General features: G+C 40.6%; 1 long non-coding RNA gene across 3 annotated transcripts in view; it reads left to right on the top strand.

Annotated features, from left to right (window-relative positions):
- The first annotated feature begins 10,239 nt into the window (after nt 1–10,239).
- Nucleotides 10,240–15,400, top strand: part of LOC121816934 (uncharacterized) — an 83,524-nt gene continuing 78,363 nt past the window's right edge. For all 3 annotated transcript variants that reach the window (XR_009595040.1, XR_006056651.2, XR_009595043.1), the window contains exon 1: nt 10,240–10,368. This is a non-coding gene — a long non-coding RNA (uncharacterized LOC121816934). The remainder of the gene's footprint in view (nt 10,369–15,400) is intronic.

Below are 15,400 nucleotides of genomic sequence, written 5' to 3'. Positions count from 1 at the left end.
TTCAGCAAACAAGGTGGTCTTGAAAAATACATTCATTATTTTCTCTACTGTCTAATCATTCAACCAGATTTGTTGACCTCCTACTCCACTGTGTAAAGCACCATGCTGAGCTCTTATATGATACAATTTTTTAAAAAAGGTAGTAAGGTAGTAACTCTTAAGAACCCTGAATTTAATTGGACAGATAAGACATAAACATGGGATGAGATAAATGGCACCACCAGCCTGTCATTGATAAGGGTCAACTAAGTAAGTGAGAGACCAAGGGGACAAACTTCCCTGGGCTGGCGTATTGAGGGAAGGTTTCTGAGGACAAGCAGGATAAGCACTGGATCTTAGTGTATTGGGACAGGTGGGAGTGTGTTCTGAGTACTCCACCAACCAAAGTTCAGTCTCTTTCCCTCTCCTTGGGCCTCCTTATATCCTGAAAAAGTGTTAGTCACTCAGTCATGTCTGACTCTTTGTGACCCCATGGATTATAGCCCACCAGGCTCCCTCTGTCCAAGAAATTCTCCAGGTAGGAATACTGGAGTGGGTTGCCATTTCCCTCTCCAGGGGATCTTCCTGACCCAGGGATCGAACCTTGGTCTTCCGTATTGCAGGGGGATTCTTTACCATCTGAGCCACAAGGAAAGCCTTTCCTACACCCTGGAGACACAACAATATTTAAATTAGGCCAATTAATACCTTTACCCTGTTCAACCAGCATAGAGGCAAGACATTCTACCAGCAAAGCTGAAGGCTCAGATGATGGTTAGCATTTTTAACAATAAAGAATTTTTAAATTAAGTTGTGTACTTTTTAGATATAATGCTATTGCACAGTTAATAGGCTACAGTATAGTATAAGCATAACTTTTATATACACTGGGAAACTAAAATATTCTTGTGACTCACTTTATTACAGCCTCTGATTTATTGAGGTGGTCTGGAACTGAATCCCCAGTGTCTCTGAGGTATGCCTGTTAACAGCCAGCGCAACTTTCTAGACATTCAGAAAAGAGGAGGACTAGTTTGGCTTTTCCAGCCTTGACTTTCTCATGAGCTGTAGTGTGCTCTTTTCATTTTGCATAAAACAAATTACTTAAACTTGACTGATCACATCGCATTCTAACTATCTCCCTACACAAACACATACATACACACACACACACACACACCCCACCACCACCACACATTATATGTATGGGAGTTTGTAATTTAGAAAACGAAGAAATTGTGACTCATTTGTAGAATAACAGAAAACTAGAATTCACCAAACAATAGATATCCCTTTTTATAATCATTCTGGTATCATAATGGTATTCTTGAAGAGTTTTTTTTCCACAAAATATATCCTTTGCTCCTTAAGCAAAGCATTTCAATCCTCAAAGTAAGTTATTGGTTTTGAGAACAATTTACTAATGGGCATAACCCTTGAGAAAAGTTCTGAACAAAACTCAGTGATGTATAGAAGCCTTTATAATAGAATTTTAGTCATTTGGATCTGTGACATTTGGAAGAATGACCTATTAAAATCTACAAGTAGGTATGGTCATTTACACAATCTTTGGCAAAAGCTAAGGACACTATTATAAATTGACATTTCTTTCTATTAATTTACTGGAATGAATCAGTTTTTATTCTTTAAAAAAGTCAACACATGAAACTAAAATAGAGAAGCCAAGAGTTTGCTGCATTAGATCAAGTAGGACCAAGTAATACATTTTATTTTAAAAATCTGGTCAAACATAACTTATTTCGAAAAATTTTTACTGTTTCATTACTGCTGAAGAATAAAAGTAGTCAACATGTTCATTTCTTTGTCAATCTTTTCTTCGCTTATTTACCCAAGAGTACACGTATTATCTTACTGCAAGAGATTAAGTCTCACTACACATCCAGAGTTTGTAAAACAGTCTTTTTTTCTTAAGACAACACTCCTAAAATGCCTAGAGCTAAAGGGGGTTATTGATGTCTTCCAGAACTTCATTGCATGAACAGCTTTATCTCCTAGGCAGACAGACACTACACAAATGTTTGGTTTACTCCATATCACGTAGTTAACAAGGTTCTTATAGGTTCAAGGAAAAGAGATTGTAAGACTTTGCCAGGAAGATTTAACATTCTAGGAGAAAAAAAAAAAAAACAAACAAAAAACACAACAGATAATTCTGAAGAGACTAAAATTTTAAAATAACCTCAACTTAGACATAATTGACAGGAAAAGGCAGACTGGGAGTTTTTTAAAAAAAGATGAGAATAAATGTAAAAGGCAAGAAAAGGTATTCTGCGTTTCAATCCCTACTCAATAAATATAATCATCCTTAGAAGACAGCCTATGTATTGTAATTGCACTCATTTCTGGCCTAATGGTCCAATCTAATTATTCCAAATTGTTTAAACTATAGGGAAACCTGATGAAAATAGCCCTTTCATTTGACTTGCATGTTTCAGTTGAATGCTAAGTATATCTTTCAGCTAAGCTTTAAAAACACAGTTCATCAGTAAGCTGTGCAGGCTCCTTTCTCCGCTCTGATCTTGCACAGCCATCAGGAAAAGAAGCTAATGAAATGTCTTAACATGCTCGTCATGAGCATACATCCCGCCTGCTTTTACTGACTTACCAATGGGCTTTGTTTGTGAGGAAGTTACAAGACTGACATTTATGGCTCTTCAGGCAAATGAGAGCCAAAAGAAGAGATCCTGAATTTTAAAGCTGTTTACCAGCTGCTGGAAAAGTTTGGCTTTGGGCACCAACAATCCGTACAAAATCCAAAGGTATTAGAGCCGTCTCTTCTCCTTTACCCATGTCAAGCTGGAAAACACGAAAGCTGCACAAGGACTGCAAAATATTGCCAAGCTAAATTAAGGCATGAGGAAGAAATTACATGTACTTCTGTGAGAAATGGAGTCTTGAAAGGCCAGTTCTTTGCTCAGATCCCATGAGTTATATTGCTTAGAAGCAGACGTTGTGGTTATGGTTCTTTGCCATGTGGTGTTTGCTGAGTTCTCACTGGATATCCTAAAACACTTAAGCCTGGAGGATTTAGGATGTCTTTGGAGGCCATAATTTGGAGAAAATAGCTTTATCTTTGTGGGAGATGCAGGACACAACACAAATGTTTGTTGGGTTCCTTCTCTCTTTCTTGACAACAAACTTATCAAATAGCTCTCAAGCAAATTGTATGGGAAAGTAAATGATTTCATAGAGAAGCAGTATTATGGTTTAGAATTCTAAGGCAACAGGCTTCAATCAGGTGACTCTAGGTTTACAGGGCATTGAAGGCAAGTTAGAACGTGGTTCATTCAAGGTTAATAAGATACAGGTGATATTCCCTTGACATGAGACTTGCAGGAAGATGCCAAGAAATTTCAGATGAGGGGATTTGTTACAATGGGGAGGGTAAAATTCCAGGCAGACGGGAGAGAAGTGGCACAGCAGTTTCCTAGAAAGTGATTTTCTAATCCAAGGGCTATTCTTTAGGTTGGAGTATTTTCTCATATGAAACAGACTGTGTGTGCGTGTTCACTCAGTCGTGTCAAACTTTTTTGCAACGCTATGGATTGTAGCCCACCAGGCTCTGCTGTCTGTGGAATTTTCCAGGCACGAATACTGGAATGGGTTGCAATTTTCTCCTTCAGAGGATCTTCCCATTCCAGGGTTTGAACCTCCAACCTGCACTGCAGGTGGATACTTTACTGCTGAGCCACGTTGGGCCATAACTACTTGGAGGGGATAGTCAGTAAGGAATGTAGAAATATTCATAAACCATACATGGATCATCTCATCTACTTAAAATCCTCCAGGGGCTTCTCACTGTTCTTCAAGTGAAACTCCTATTCTGGCCTTCCCACTCCTAGGTGTCCCTGCAGCATTGCCCCCCGGGGCAGCCTCCTCAACCTCATCTCTCTGGCTCTCCGCATACCTCCCTCTGCCCCCAGTACTCATGGGCGCCTATCTCCCCCTCAGGGGCTCTGTTCATCATGCTGCTTTGGCCTGAATGTTCCTTCCTTACCACTTTGATGGACCATCATTGTTTATATTATTTCATTTAGTTGTTTGGTTTTGCTCTACATACACTATGTAATAAACATCATAAAATCAAAGACCATATTTCTGTTTTATCATTGGGATTTTTCACTATACCTGGCTGGTTGATGCTACACAAAAATTTGTTAAACAAAAGAATGCAAATGAAGGTAGTGAAGTGAAAAGAGATCATTTCCTGGAGCTCTCCCAAAACACTAATAGCAGACCTGGCCCAAGCACTCAGATTTCCTGAGAAATCCTGATTTCCTAGGGTAGCCAGAATACTCTCGGCTAAGACTTATCATTGACATTTATAAAGGGGTTGATATTAATGTTTCTGGAGAGATCATTCGAGAGAAGTTTTAAGAAGGACACTAAGTGAAGCCAGCTGCCCCAAGGGTGTCCAGAGGGCGAGCTGGGTAATAATATATTCAGTTACCTTTTCTCTTTGGTTGTGTCCAACCACTTCCTATACCCACTTCAGGGTTTCCCTAAGATCTCTTCTCCCAGAGCCACTCCTCAAATGCTATGGTTACCAGCCCCCACTTTCAGTTCTCCTTCTTTTCTTATTTCAAGCACAGGCTCTGCTTAGCCCTTTGGAATGTCCTATCTATGGACCCGGACCATTGCTTTGAAGTGGAATTGCAGCTTTTAACTTCCAGTGCTTATTTGTGGCGGAGAGAGGAGGAAGCATGATGGAAGGCAGGGGTAGGGCAGTTAAATAACATCCTATTGTCAGCCTAGGTATGAGGCCAGCCATCTATTTAGATGGTATCTTACATTAGGAAGAGAAGATCCTGTTATATTAGGAAGAAGACACTTTGTTTACTTTTCTGTTAATATTTTAAAGGAAATCTCAAACCCTGATTTTGAAACTTTCCATACAACCTTCAGTGGCACAGAGAGTGTTACAAAATCTAAGGTCTCAAGAAGCTAAATCACGTAGACAAATAAACATGTCACATAACACTTTGGTGTCCTGGGGAAGGGTAATACCACGAAATCAAGCAATGATCAGCTTTTAAATTTCCCCAAAGGTCAGACATCACAGGCTAAGTGATTTGTTACTAGTGTTCATTTTCTTTAACCTCATCTTTCCTCCATAATCATCCCGTTTATGCTCACAGACCCTTTCATGGGCAATAATAATACTAATAGTAGCTACCCTTTACTGAGGTGCCTACTATGTGTCAGGTACTTTATCTGTAACTCTTGAAAATAAAAGCGTTAGTCACTCAGTCATCTCTGAGTCTTGTGACCCCATGGATTATATCCTGCCAAGTTCCTCTGTCCATGGAGTCCTCCAAGCAAGAATACTGGAGTGGGTAGCCATGCCCTTCTCCAGAGGATCTTCCCAACCCAGGGATTGAACCTGGGTATCCTGCACTGCAGGCAGATTCTTAACTGTCTGAGCCACCAAGGAAGCCCTTACAACAACCTTAGTAGATAGGAATGGTTATCAATATTTCAAATGAGAAAATTAACACTTAGAGAAATTAGGTATATTGCTCAAGATCATATAGCAAGAAAGGTCTGTCAGATATCCCATGCTGTACCTAACATCAGTGGCAGTGCCCTTGGGTGGCTGGGGGTAGGCTTTTAGTCCTGGCCCACAGACCCAATCTTCATCAGCCCAAATACTTAGTTTAAAAAAAAAGAAAAATCTTGTGTTTGCTATGTAGGCCCTGCTTTAGGATAATTTGCTTAATCCCATCACCCTCTTTTTAACCAGGTTGCTATATCTGAAGTCATTCCACACAGGAATTCTAGAAATGACATTGCTTTGCACTGTATCCTATAAATAGCAAACAAAATAAAAGTGCCATGGAAATTTGAATGTGAACCACTGGATTTGAAATCTAGTGTACTAGATATTGCATCGCAGCCAGAAAACTATATTGCTTTAAAGAGCAGAGACTTTTTACTTATTTATTCTAGCTCTCTGTGTATCCAAAAGGCTTTTATTTGATGCCATGTATGCAATCATAAGGGGGGCTTCCCTGGTGGCTCAGACAGTAAAGAATCTGCCTGCAACTCTGGAGACTGGAGTTCCATCCCTGGGTTGGAAAGATCCCCTGAAGACGGGAATGGCTACCCACTCCAGTATTCTTGCTTGGACAGAGGATTCTGGCGAGATATAGTCCATGGGGTCACAAAGAGTCAGACAATTGTAAACTGCATTAGGACATGGAGTACAAAGTTAATCTTTTACAAAGCATCATGCTCTTGGGAAGCCTGCAACTATAGAACCTCTTTGTTCAATATAAAAAGGGATAGAAATCGAAATATAACGTGTCAAATTTAAGTTCATATCTTTAATATCTTATTACTAGCAACAGTAAGAATCTGCTAAGGACCCTAAAATCATCTCTGATGTAAAGCCCCTATCCTGTCACACTTTCTGTGAAGCCAGCCCCATTATAGCTAATTGAACTGTCCCTCATCACTAAAAGAACACAGCAGATGCCACATCCTCATGGAATTTAAGCAATATATTATTATCCAAGTATTAAAATTATAATTTTAAAAACTATGTGATAATATTCAGTATGCTTGTGGTCAGTTTAAAAAAGAGAAAACAAAATTTTATCTATGCTATTGTGTCAGAAAAGTATTTTTAAAATATTAACAGTTTTCTCCAGTATTTCCTTTTCTGCCTTCCCTCTATCTAACACCAGATTAGACCTTCTTCATCTCAGGAAAAGGTCGCAATAACATCAAGCAGAGAAAAGGAATCTTTTCCGATTTCTGAGTCTAGTTCCTTTAGAGGACAGAAAAGAAGAAAATTAGGAAAGGAAATTGGGAGGAGAAGCAGACGCTGCTAAGGAGTGGCTTTGCTCTATAGGCTGAACTCCAGAGGGGAGGCAAGACCTCAGAGAAGAAATGGAGCCATGGTAAATGGCTGAGAGCCCTGCAGAGTTCCCTAGCCCTGCCATGGTGTGAGAGTTGAACAATGATCCCCCCAAACCATGGACAGAAATGGCAAGGAGGGAGCCCTGAAATCAGATGGGTCCCACTGTGTTGTTACAATGGAGGTCCCTTCAGCAGCTGGCATTCAATGGGTGCTCAAGGAACAATCAAGGTGATGTACACCTAAGCAGATGCTAGGTAGCTAGGTGACATAAAGGATTTGCAGCAAACCCCCTAGGGAAAAGGAAAGAGGTGTGGTAAATTGACTGGAGTTACTTTCCATTGCACTCAAAGAATGGGATTAGAAACCAAAATTGATATATTAAGTCAGAGAAAAGTGAAGAAAGCTATCTTCTGCATTTCAGGACTAAATTTCATACCTTCTAACCTGTGATTAAAATTGTAAACTAGATCTGTGAAGAGACAATAAGAAAGCTTGTCATGATTTTTCTGAATCTTTGCTTTTTCATCTTCAAATGGGGGGGGTAATAAAAACATTTATAACTTGAAAGTATGCACATAAAGAAATAATAAGATACTATCAAATGACACAACTAATTATGTATTGGTGGTGTTAAACTGCAAATTTTTCTTTCATTTTAATTTCCTATGTTTTTGAGGCTTGTTTTTGCTGTTTTAAGAAATAAAGATAAAAAGAGATAAATAGTATAAATGAATGCATATGCAAAACAGAAACAAACTCACAAATATAGAAAAGAAACCAGTGGTTACTGAAGGGGAGAGTGGCAAATCAGGGGTATGTATAAAATAAAGAGCTTCCCTGGTAGCTCAGAAGGTAAAGAATCTGCCTGCAATGCAGGAGATCCCTGGGTCAGGAAGATCCCCTGGAGAAGGAAATGGCAACCCACTCCAGCATTCTTATCTGGAAAACCCCATGGACAGAGGAGCTTGGCAGGCTACAGTCCATGGGTTCATAAAGAGTCGGACACGACTGAGTAACTAACACACACATAAAATAAATAAGCAACAAGGACATATTGTATACTACAGAGAATTATAGCCATTATCTTGCAATAACTTTTAGTGGAATATAATCTGTAAAATGGGCTTCCCTGGTGGCTCAGAGGTTAAAGTGTCTGCCTGCAAGGCGGGAGACCTGGGTTCGATCCCTGGGTCGGAAAGATCCCCTGGAGAAGAAAATGGTAACCCACTCCAGTATTCTTGCCTGGAGAATCCCATGGACGGAGGAGCCTGGTGGGCTACAGTCCAGGGGGTCGCAAAGAGTCAGACACGACTGAGCGACCGACTTAACTTAATCTGTAAAATACTGAATCACTATGCTGTACACCTGAAACTAATAACACTGTGAGTCAACTGTACTTCAATTAAGAAAAATAAAGAAGAGAAAGAGGAGAGAGAAAAGGAAGGAAAGAAAAAAAGAAGCTAAGGAAAGAAGGACCTTTAAGAAATTCTGTGTAGCTAGAACACAGGGCTAGTGGTAAAAGATGAAGTGGGAAATGTAGATCTTAAATCTCAGACCAAGACATTCAGATTGTATCTTGTAATTAATGAAGAACCACAGAAGTCTCTTTTTAAATACGGGAGTTTTTAATGGAGAAATAGTGGGAGTAACGGGAGTAATAACACGTCTAAATCTGTTTAAAAACAATACCTTGAAAAAATAAAAAAAAATAAAAAATAAAAACAATACCTTGGTAGTTTGGGGGTGGGGTTGTTAGGAACAGAGGCAGAGAAGCCAATTCCCAGGCTATTGCAACAATCTAGGTAAAGCATCAAAAAAGCATTGTGCTCAGTTGTGTCCAACTCTTTGAGACCCCGTGGGCTGTAGCCCGTCAGGCTCCTCTGTCCATGGGATTCTCCAGACAAGAATACTGGAGTGGGGTGCCATTTCCTCCTCCAGGGGATCTTCCTGACCCAGGGATCAAACCTGCATCTCCTGTGCCTCCTGCATTGGCAGGTGGATTCTTACCACTAGCGCCACCTGGGAAGCCCAACCTGGAAAAGCATGAAGCAAGTCAGGCAATGGGATGAGGAATGGAGTTTGGGGTGAATGAAAGAGCTAATTAGGAGATAGCAATTTAGAGAACAATTGGTTCTGGGGTTGAAAAAAATCATCTCTGAGAATGACATTGAGATACAGAATCTTCCACGTTGTCATGCAGGAGGGGGTTTGAAAAGGAGGTTGAACAGCTTGGGTGTCATTTTGAGAGTGGACAGAACTGGAGACCACTAAGCAATGCTGGTCAATTAGTGGCTACAGTTAGCAACTTCAGACCACAGTCACAGGAATGCTGTCCAGAGGCTCTGTTCTCCTTGTTGCTCCAAGCTGCCTGGCAGCTGATGGCAAATGCCTGCAACCAGAGCAAAAATAAAGCGCTGAAGCTTCCGGATGCTCACTTAGGGGGATACACACCCAATGTAAAAAGGAAAAGCGGAGTGAAGAGTGCCTGCCTCTACTTCCAGGAGATTCATCTTCTTGCAGTTTCTCTTTCTGTTATATTCTAGTCATGGAGCATGGCTGTCCCCAAGAATGGCCACAGAGATCTTTCTTGCTTAAGCAGAAAAGAGGCTAATTTGTTTGAACCCGATTTTATTAAAGCCTTGGGGATTACAAAAAGAAAATACATGAGGAGAACATGAAACTCCCAACCTCATAAGATACAGCCCACACTCCTAGATCACACAGCCCATCTCATCCTCATGAATTCCAAGAAAAAGTGGGAACCCCTTGCACCTCCATCCTTGATCTCAAACCCCTTCCTCTTGGTAGATGCTATCTCTAACTCCCACGTCTCCAGTGTCACAGCATGCTGGGGGAGTGATATTATTCTGGATTTATAGTTTTGTTCATAGCTGCCCTCAGTCCCCAGGAATCCTGACCAAAAAAAAAAAAAAAAAAAAGGTTGTATCATTTGTGCCATACTTACATTTTAAAGTAATAAAACAATCTTGACGAATGCTTAAATTTAGAAAAAAAATTAAAATTGCTCTTACTTTTAAAAGACCTTCAGAAAATATTACCAAACCTTCCCAAATGGGTCCCCAACAAGGATTCTTCTGTCCAGTGTTGTTTGAGCCTATAGAATGGGACTCAGTTTGGCTCAGATGCAAAGAGAAGTTTCTTACTTTGGTTACGTAGAAAGGTAGGAGCACTCGCTCTAGTGGGTGTGGCTGCTTTTCAGAGATCTTACAGGGATGTTCTCGGGAGAGTTCTTGGGGAGGGGCGCAGCTGCGCTGCTCCTTGCATTCGCTCAGCCCGCAGGGCAGGTTGCAGCCTCTCTGCGCATGGCCAGCTGCCGCCATCTTGGATTAAGCTGTCGTTCGCAGTGTCTCTGCACACTGCCCGAGCGGCGTCAGGCGCAGCCATTTTTCAGGAGGAACTCTTGGTCTGAAGGGCCTGTTTGAGGCCACTGCATGGAACACCCTTGAGCAAGTGAAACTAGATTAATCACAAAGGACAAGAAGGTTAGGCTTTATTTTATTACGCGGATTCTGTTTTGATTCCCTCGGAATTATTAATGGGCTTTGCTGGTGACAAAAAGTTTTCATGTTTCTGTATAGTCCCTTCTGTTTTGCTTATATTTTTATATAGTTTTAATTATATGCATCTGCTTTTTATGTTTATTATAGCATAGTCAAATTTTTATATTTTTTATATACTTTATCTTTTAAATTAATTCTTAAATTACTGTAATTATATTACCAGTTATATATTTGAGGCTATTACTGCTTCCAATATAAAATGGTTTTTAATTCATTTTTTCTGATTGTATTAAAAATATACTAATTATAGAAAATTTGGAATATAGAAAAAATAATTAAAATGATAAAAATCCCCGGTACATGAAACTGTCATCATAGATGTACAGATTTGCTTTCAGCTTTTTTCATTTAGCCTTATAAGGTTAGGTGGCTTATCCGGTTATAAGGGTTTGGCCTTACATGGTTATTCCTCATACAGGAAATGGGTTCTAAGGTTACTGCAAGTCATTTGATCCTGTTTAGGCTCTTGTCTCAGCACAACATCCCAGGCTCTCCTTCCCCACGCTGAGGCCAGCTCAAGTATGTTTCCAGATAGAATATCTGCCACTCTGTCCTCCCTGTAGTCCGATCCTCCAAACCATGGCTCTTATTCCCTCATTTTCTTGTCTTCCTTTCTTAGAAGAAACAAGTTTTTGTAGACTTCCACTCTTCTTGTGAGACCAGCAAAGTCTCCAAATCTGTGTCCTCTCCAGGGCTAGTTCTGTGTTGGGATCTTTCCTAGGATCCCCCAGTCTGCAGCTCCCATAATGCTCAAAGCAGGAATCGGTATTTCTCTTTACAGCAAAGTTCTGAAGTGTGGAAAACAGACTAACGAATGAACCTTTGTGTGTGTGTGTGTGTGTGTATATATATATATATATAATTTTTTTTTTTTACATTGCTGAGTGTTTTATAATTGCTTTACTCAGCAAGCCTCGGAAATATGTAAGTAGTCATCAGTTTCACAGATGTGGGAATTAAGGTTCAGAGAGGTTAAATGACTTGCTTTAAATAGTCACAAAATTATATCATTTGACTGTCAAATGAGAACTCTCTTTCCTATCAAAATTACATTCTTCTTAGGGTAAAAATGAGTGATACTGTAATAAAGATAGTACACAAGTTGGCCTAATAAGGGGGTAGGGGGCAAAATAGCAGGGAGAACAAGGTGAAAGGAGAGTGGAAGAGCACAGAGAGACCCAACAAAAGTCACAGATTGTAGGGAAAACAATAATTTGGTACCCTGATGGCTTAAAAATGCTTGTTTGTGTATGTGTTTGGGGTGGGGAGTGGGACGGGGGAGGAGTTCCTGATTTGATCCACACATATGCCAGATGGCTCTCCTCGGTTCTTTTAAGAACAGGATGAGGTCTTCCTTTCCTTCAGGGACAGTTTCAGTTGTACGTTTGGTGACACAGAGTTTGAGCCTCAAATCAGATTAGTGTCAGTGTGCATCGCAGCCTGCCTCTTCACCATGCTCTTCATTGCTCCTCCAAACCATGCTGTGGTGCTCTCTCTGCTCACTCTGGTGCTTGGCACTGTCTCAAGCTCCTAGACAACTATCTCCCCCAGCCCACACTAAATCATGCATGCTGCCACTGCCTTGCTGGCTTCAGAGGAGGGGGTGGGCTGGAAGGCTACGTTTCCCTTCATTGCCTCAACACTCAGTTCCTCATAGTAACACTGAACAGGGATATGGGGTATAACATGCTCTATTCAAGGTTTCAGGTTGATCAGAGCAAATGTCTCTTGTTGACTGACGGGACAAGATATAGTGGTGCAGTAGAGCCTGCCAGTTTTCTGTACATTGTCCATCTCCACTTTTTACTTATTAGCATAATCCTGATTTCATTTGAGGCAGTAATATGCTCTAACAGAAGGATATATTTTTCAGTTGTAGTCAACTGTGGCCTAATGGCTAAGAGGGGCTTCCCAGGTGGTGCCACGGTAAAGTATCCCCCTGACAGTGCAGGAGCCACAAGAGATGTGGGTTCGATCTCTGGGTCAGAAAGATCCCCTGGAGTAGGAAATGGCAACCCACTCCAGTATTCTTGCCTGAAAATTCAGTGGACAGAAGAGCCTGGTAGGCTACAGTCCATGGAGTTGCAAGAGTCAGACACAACTGAGCACAGCTCTATTACCTATTTAATGTCTGTCTATCATATGGCTAAGATAAAGCCATTGAAATCATTGCTGGACTTCCAAATAGGGTCCCTTTGTAAAACAGTAATTAGTCCTCTTTCGGTGTCTCCCTTTGTCTTTCATGCTGTCTGGAATGGGAATGCATGCGGCTAGAGCTCCAGCAATCACTATGACCCCTATGTGAAGCCACAGTGAAACATACAGAGCAGCTGAATGCCTAATGATTTCATGATTCACCATATCATCCTATATTCCTACCTCTGGGCTTAACAAAATAAAGGGTTTTCTGGGTCTTACATATGAAATATTTTGTTAACCTTCGGTATTTTAGCCGCTTTTAGGGCAAATTTAATTTGGGGGCAGATTTTAAGTTTTAATATTTTTGAAGTGACTATTATAGTGACTGGTTTCCCCCCCTCCCATTGTTAGTTTTTTAAACTGCCAAACCTAATTATAACTTAAACAGAGTAATTTTATATTCTACTTGTTAAGTAGAAAGTGAAACAATATTTTGGTAAATGATTAAGTAGGCTTGTAAAGTGGAGAAGGCAATAGCACCCCACTCCAGTATTCTTGCCTAGAAAATCCCATGGATGGAGGAGCCTGGTGGCCTGCAGTCCATGGGGTCGTGAAGAGTCAGAAACGACTGAGCGACTTCACTTTCACTTTTCACTTTGATGCATTAGAGAAGGAAATGGCAACCCACTCCAGTGTTCTTGCCTGGAGAATCCCAGGGACGGGGGAGCCTGGTGGGCTGCCGTCTATGGGGTCGCACAGAGTTGGACACGACTGAAGTGACTTAGCAGCAGGCTTGTAAAGTGTTCTTATGGAGTAATTCTACTTCTAGGAATAAATCCTAAGGGTTATGTATGTTTGTATGAAGCTTTAGGAACAAAGCCATTTACATTATAAGAAGAACAGAAACCACTTAAATAGCAACATAATAAAATGGGCGATAAAATATGATATATTCATTGAATTAAGAAATTTGAGAAAAAAATAACATTTTTATTTTGAAAAGTATTTTGTGGTACAATTTAAACAATATTGAAGTTTATGAGGTAAAGTTATACTTTTCCTCTTCTACATAAGATCCACACCCTTAACCATTTAGTCTAGTGTTTTTCTTTCCAGTTTTTCCTTTGTCTATGTAAACAAATACAGATATGCACACACATATAACAAATAAAAATTGGATTATAACAGATATTAAAATAAAAATTATCAATAACGTGAAGAAATACCCATAGTACAATAAAAAGTCTTATAGGTAATATAAAATTTGATATACAACAAGATCCCAATTATATTTTAGAAAGTGCCCAGCAAAAAGACTGGAGTAAAATATGTAATAAACAAATGTGAATAAATGAATACATATTTCCAATATTAATAAATGTGGGGTAAGTCACTTCAGTTGTGTCTGACTCTGTGAGACCCTATGGAAGTATAGTCGGCCAGGCTCCTCTGTCCATGGGATTCTCCAGGCAAGAATACTGGAATGAGTTGCCATCCCCTCCTCTAGGGGACCTTCTCAACCCAGAGATCGAACCCGTGTCTCTTACATCTCCTCATTGGCAGACAGGTTCTTTACCACTAGTGCCACCTAGGAAGCCCCTATTAAATACTTCACTATTAATAATAAATGCTATTTTCTCCTCAGTTCAGTTCAGTCTCTCAGTTGTTTCCAACTCTTTGAGACCCCATGGACTGCGGCATGACATACAGAACTTTTTCCACGATCTCCACAAGGCTAAAAGTGAAAGACATCTTACTATACTTCAGAGGAAATATGGGAGGCTGAGAGCACATATTTGAACCACCTGCCTCCCAGTCCCATCCAAAATGACCTAGAAAATTTTAAAATATGTAAAACCCTAAATCAGTACTGGAAGCTAGGGAAGGAAACCATACGAATGCCAGAAACTTCAAAGAATTTCTTCTAAATCCTGTGCAGTTGGGACTAGATTAAAGGACATCCAGGGCCTATCTGCCAGTCACCAATGAGCAGCTTGACCTGGAGAGACAAGGCCTGGAGGCTGACTGCAGGACCCATCAGTGATTCTTTTGGCTCTTGAAAATTGAGTGAGTTTGAAGGTAGCAGGGTAGCAAATAATGGTAAATGTTTCCAGCGGAGAGCCCATGCACAGTGGCAGTAATTATATTGTTGGATAGTTTCCCCATGCTTTGGAGACCTTCGCTGCCTCTGTGGAACTGAGTGTGAAGGAGAGGCCTAAGTGGCTCCCTTAAGCAGCAATCTGCCACTAGCTGTAGTGTTCTTTGATGATGTACCTGGCTAGAGGCCTTGGCCTGGACAACTGTATCCCACAAGCAGTGAGCTTGGAAAGGAAGGTGGTGTCCACAGAAACCCTAGATACAAATTACACCACCAAGTCTGTCAAATAGCACAGCTCTTTCACAAAATACAAAAAAAAGGCTTTATAAATTAAAGTTTGGATGGCTTTTCCCCCCAAATTTTGACCTCACCTTCACACAACACATATCAGGGCTTCCCTGATAGCTCAGTTGGTAAAGAATCCACCTGCAATGCAGGAGACCCCAGTTCGATTCCTGTGTTGGGAAGATCCCCTGGAGAAGGGATAGGCTACCCACTCCTGTATTCTTGGGATTCCCTTGTGGCTCAGCAGGTAAAGAATCCGCCTGCAATATGGGAGACCTGGGTTTGATCTCTGGGTTGGGAAGATCCCCTGGAGAAGGAAAAGGCTACCCACTTCAGTATTCTGGCCTGGAGAATTCCATGGACTGTATAATCCATGGGCTCGCAAAGAGTCAGACATGCCTAAGCAACTTTCACTTTCACTTTCTTTTCATG

The sequence above is a fragment of the Ovis aries genome, chromosome 1 (genome assembly GCF_016772045.2).
Source record: "Ovis aries strain OAR_USU_Benz2616 breed Rambouillet chromosome 1, ARS-UI_Ramb_v3.0, whole genome shotgun sequence".
Lineage (NCBI taxonomy): Eukaryota > Metazoa > Chordata > Mammalia > Artiodactyla > Bovidae > Ovis > Ovis aries.
The sequence above is the reverse complement of the archived record's forward strand: the minus strand, read 5'-3'. Positions and strand labels throughout refer to the sequence as shown.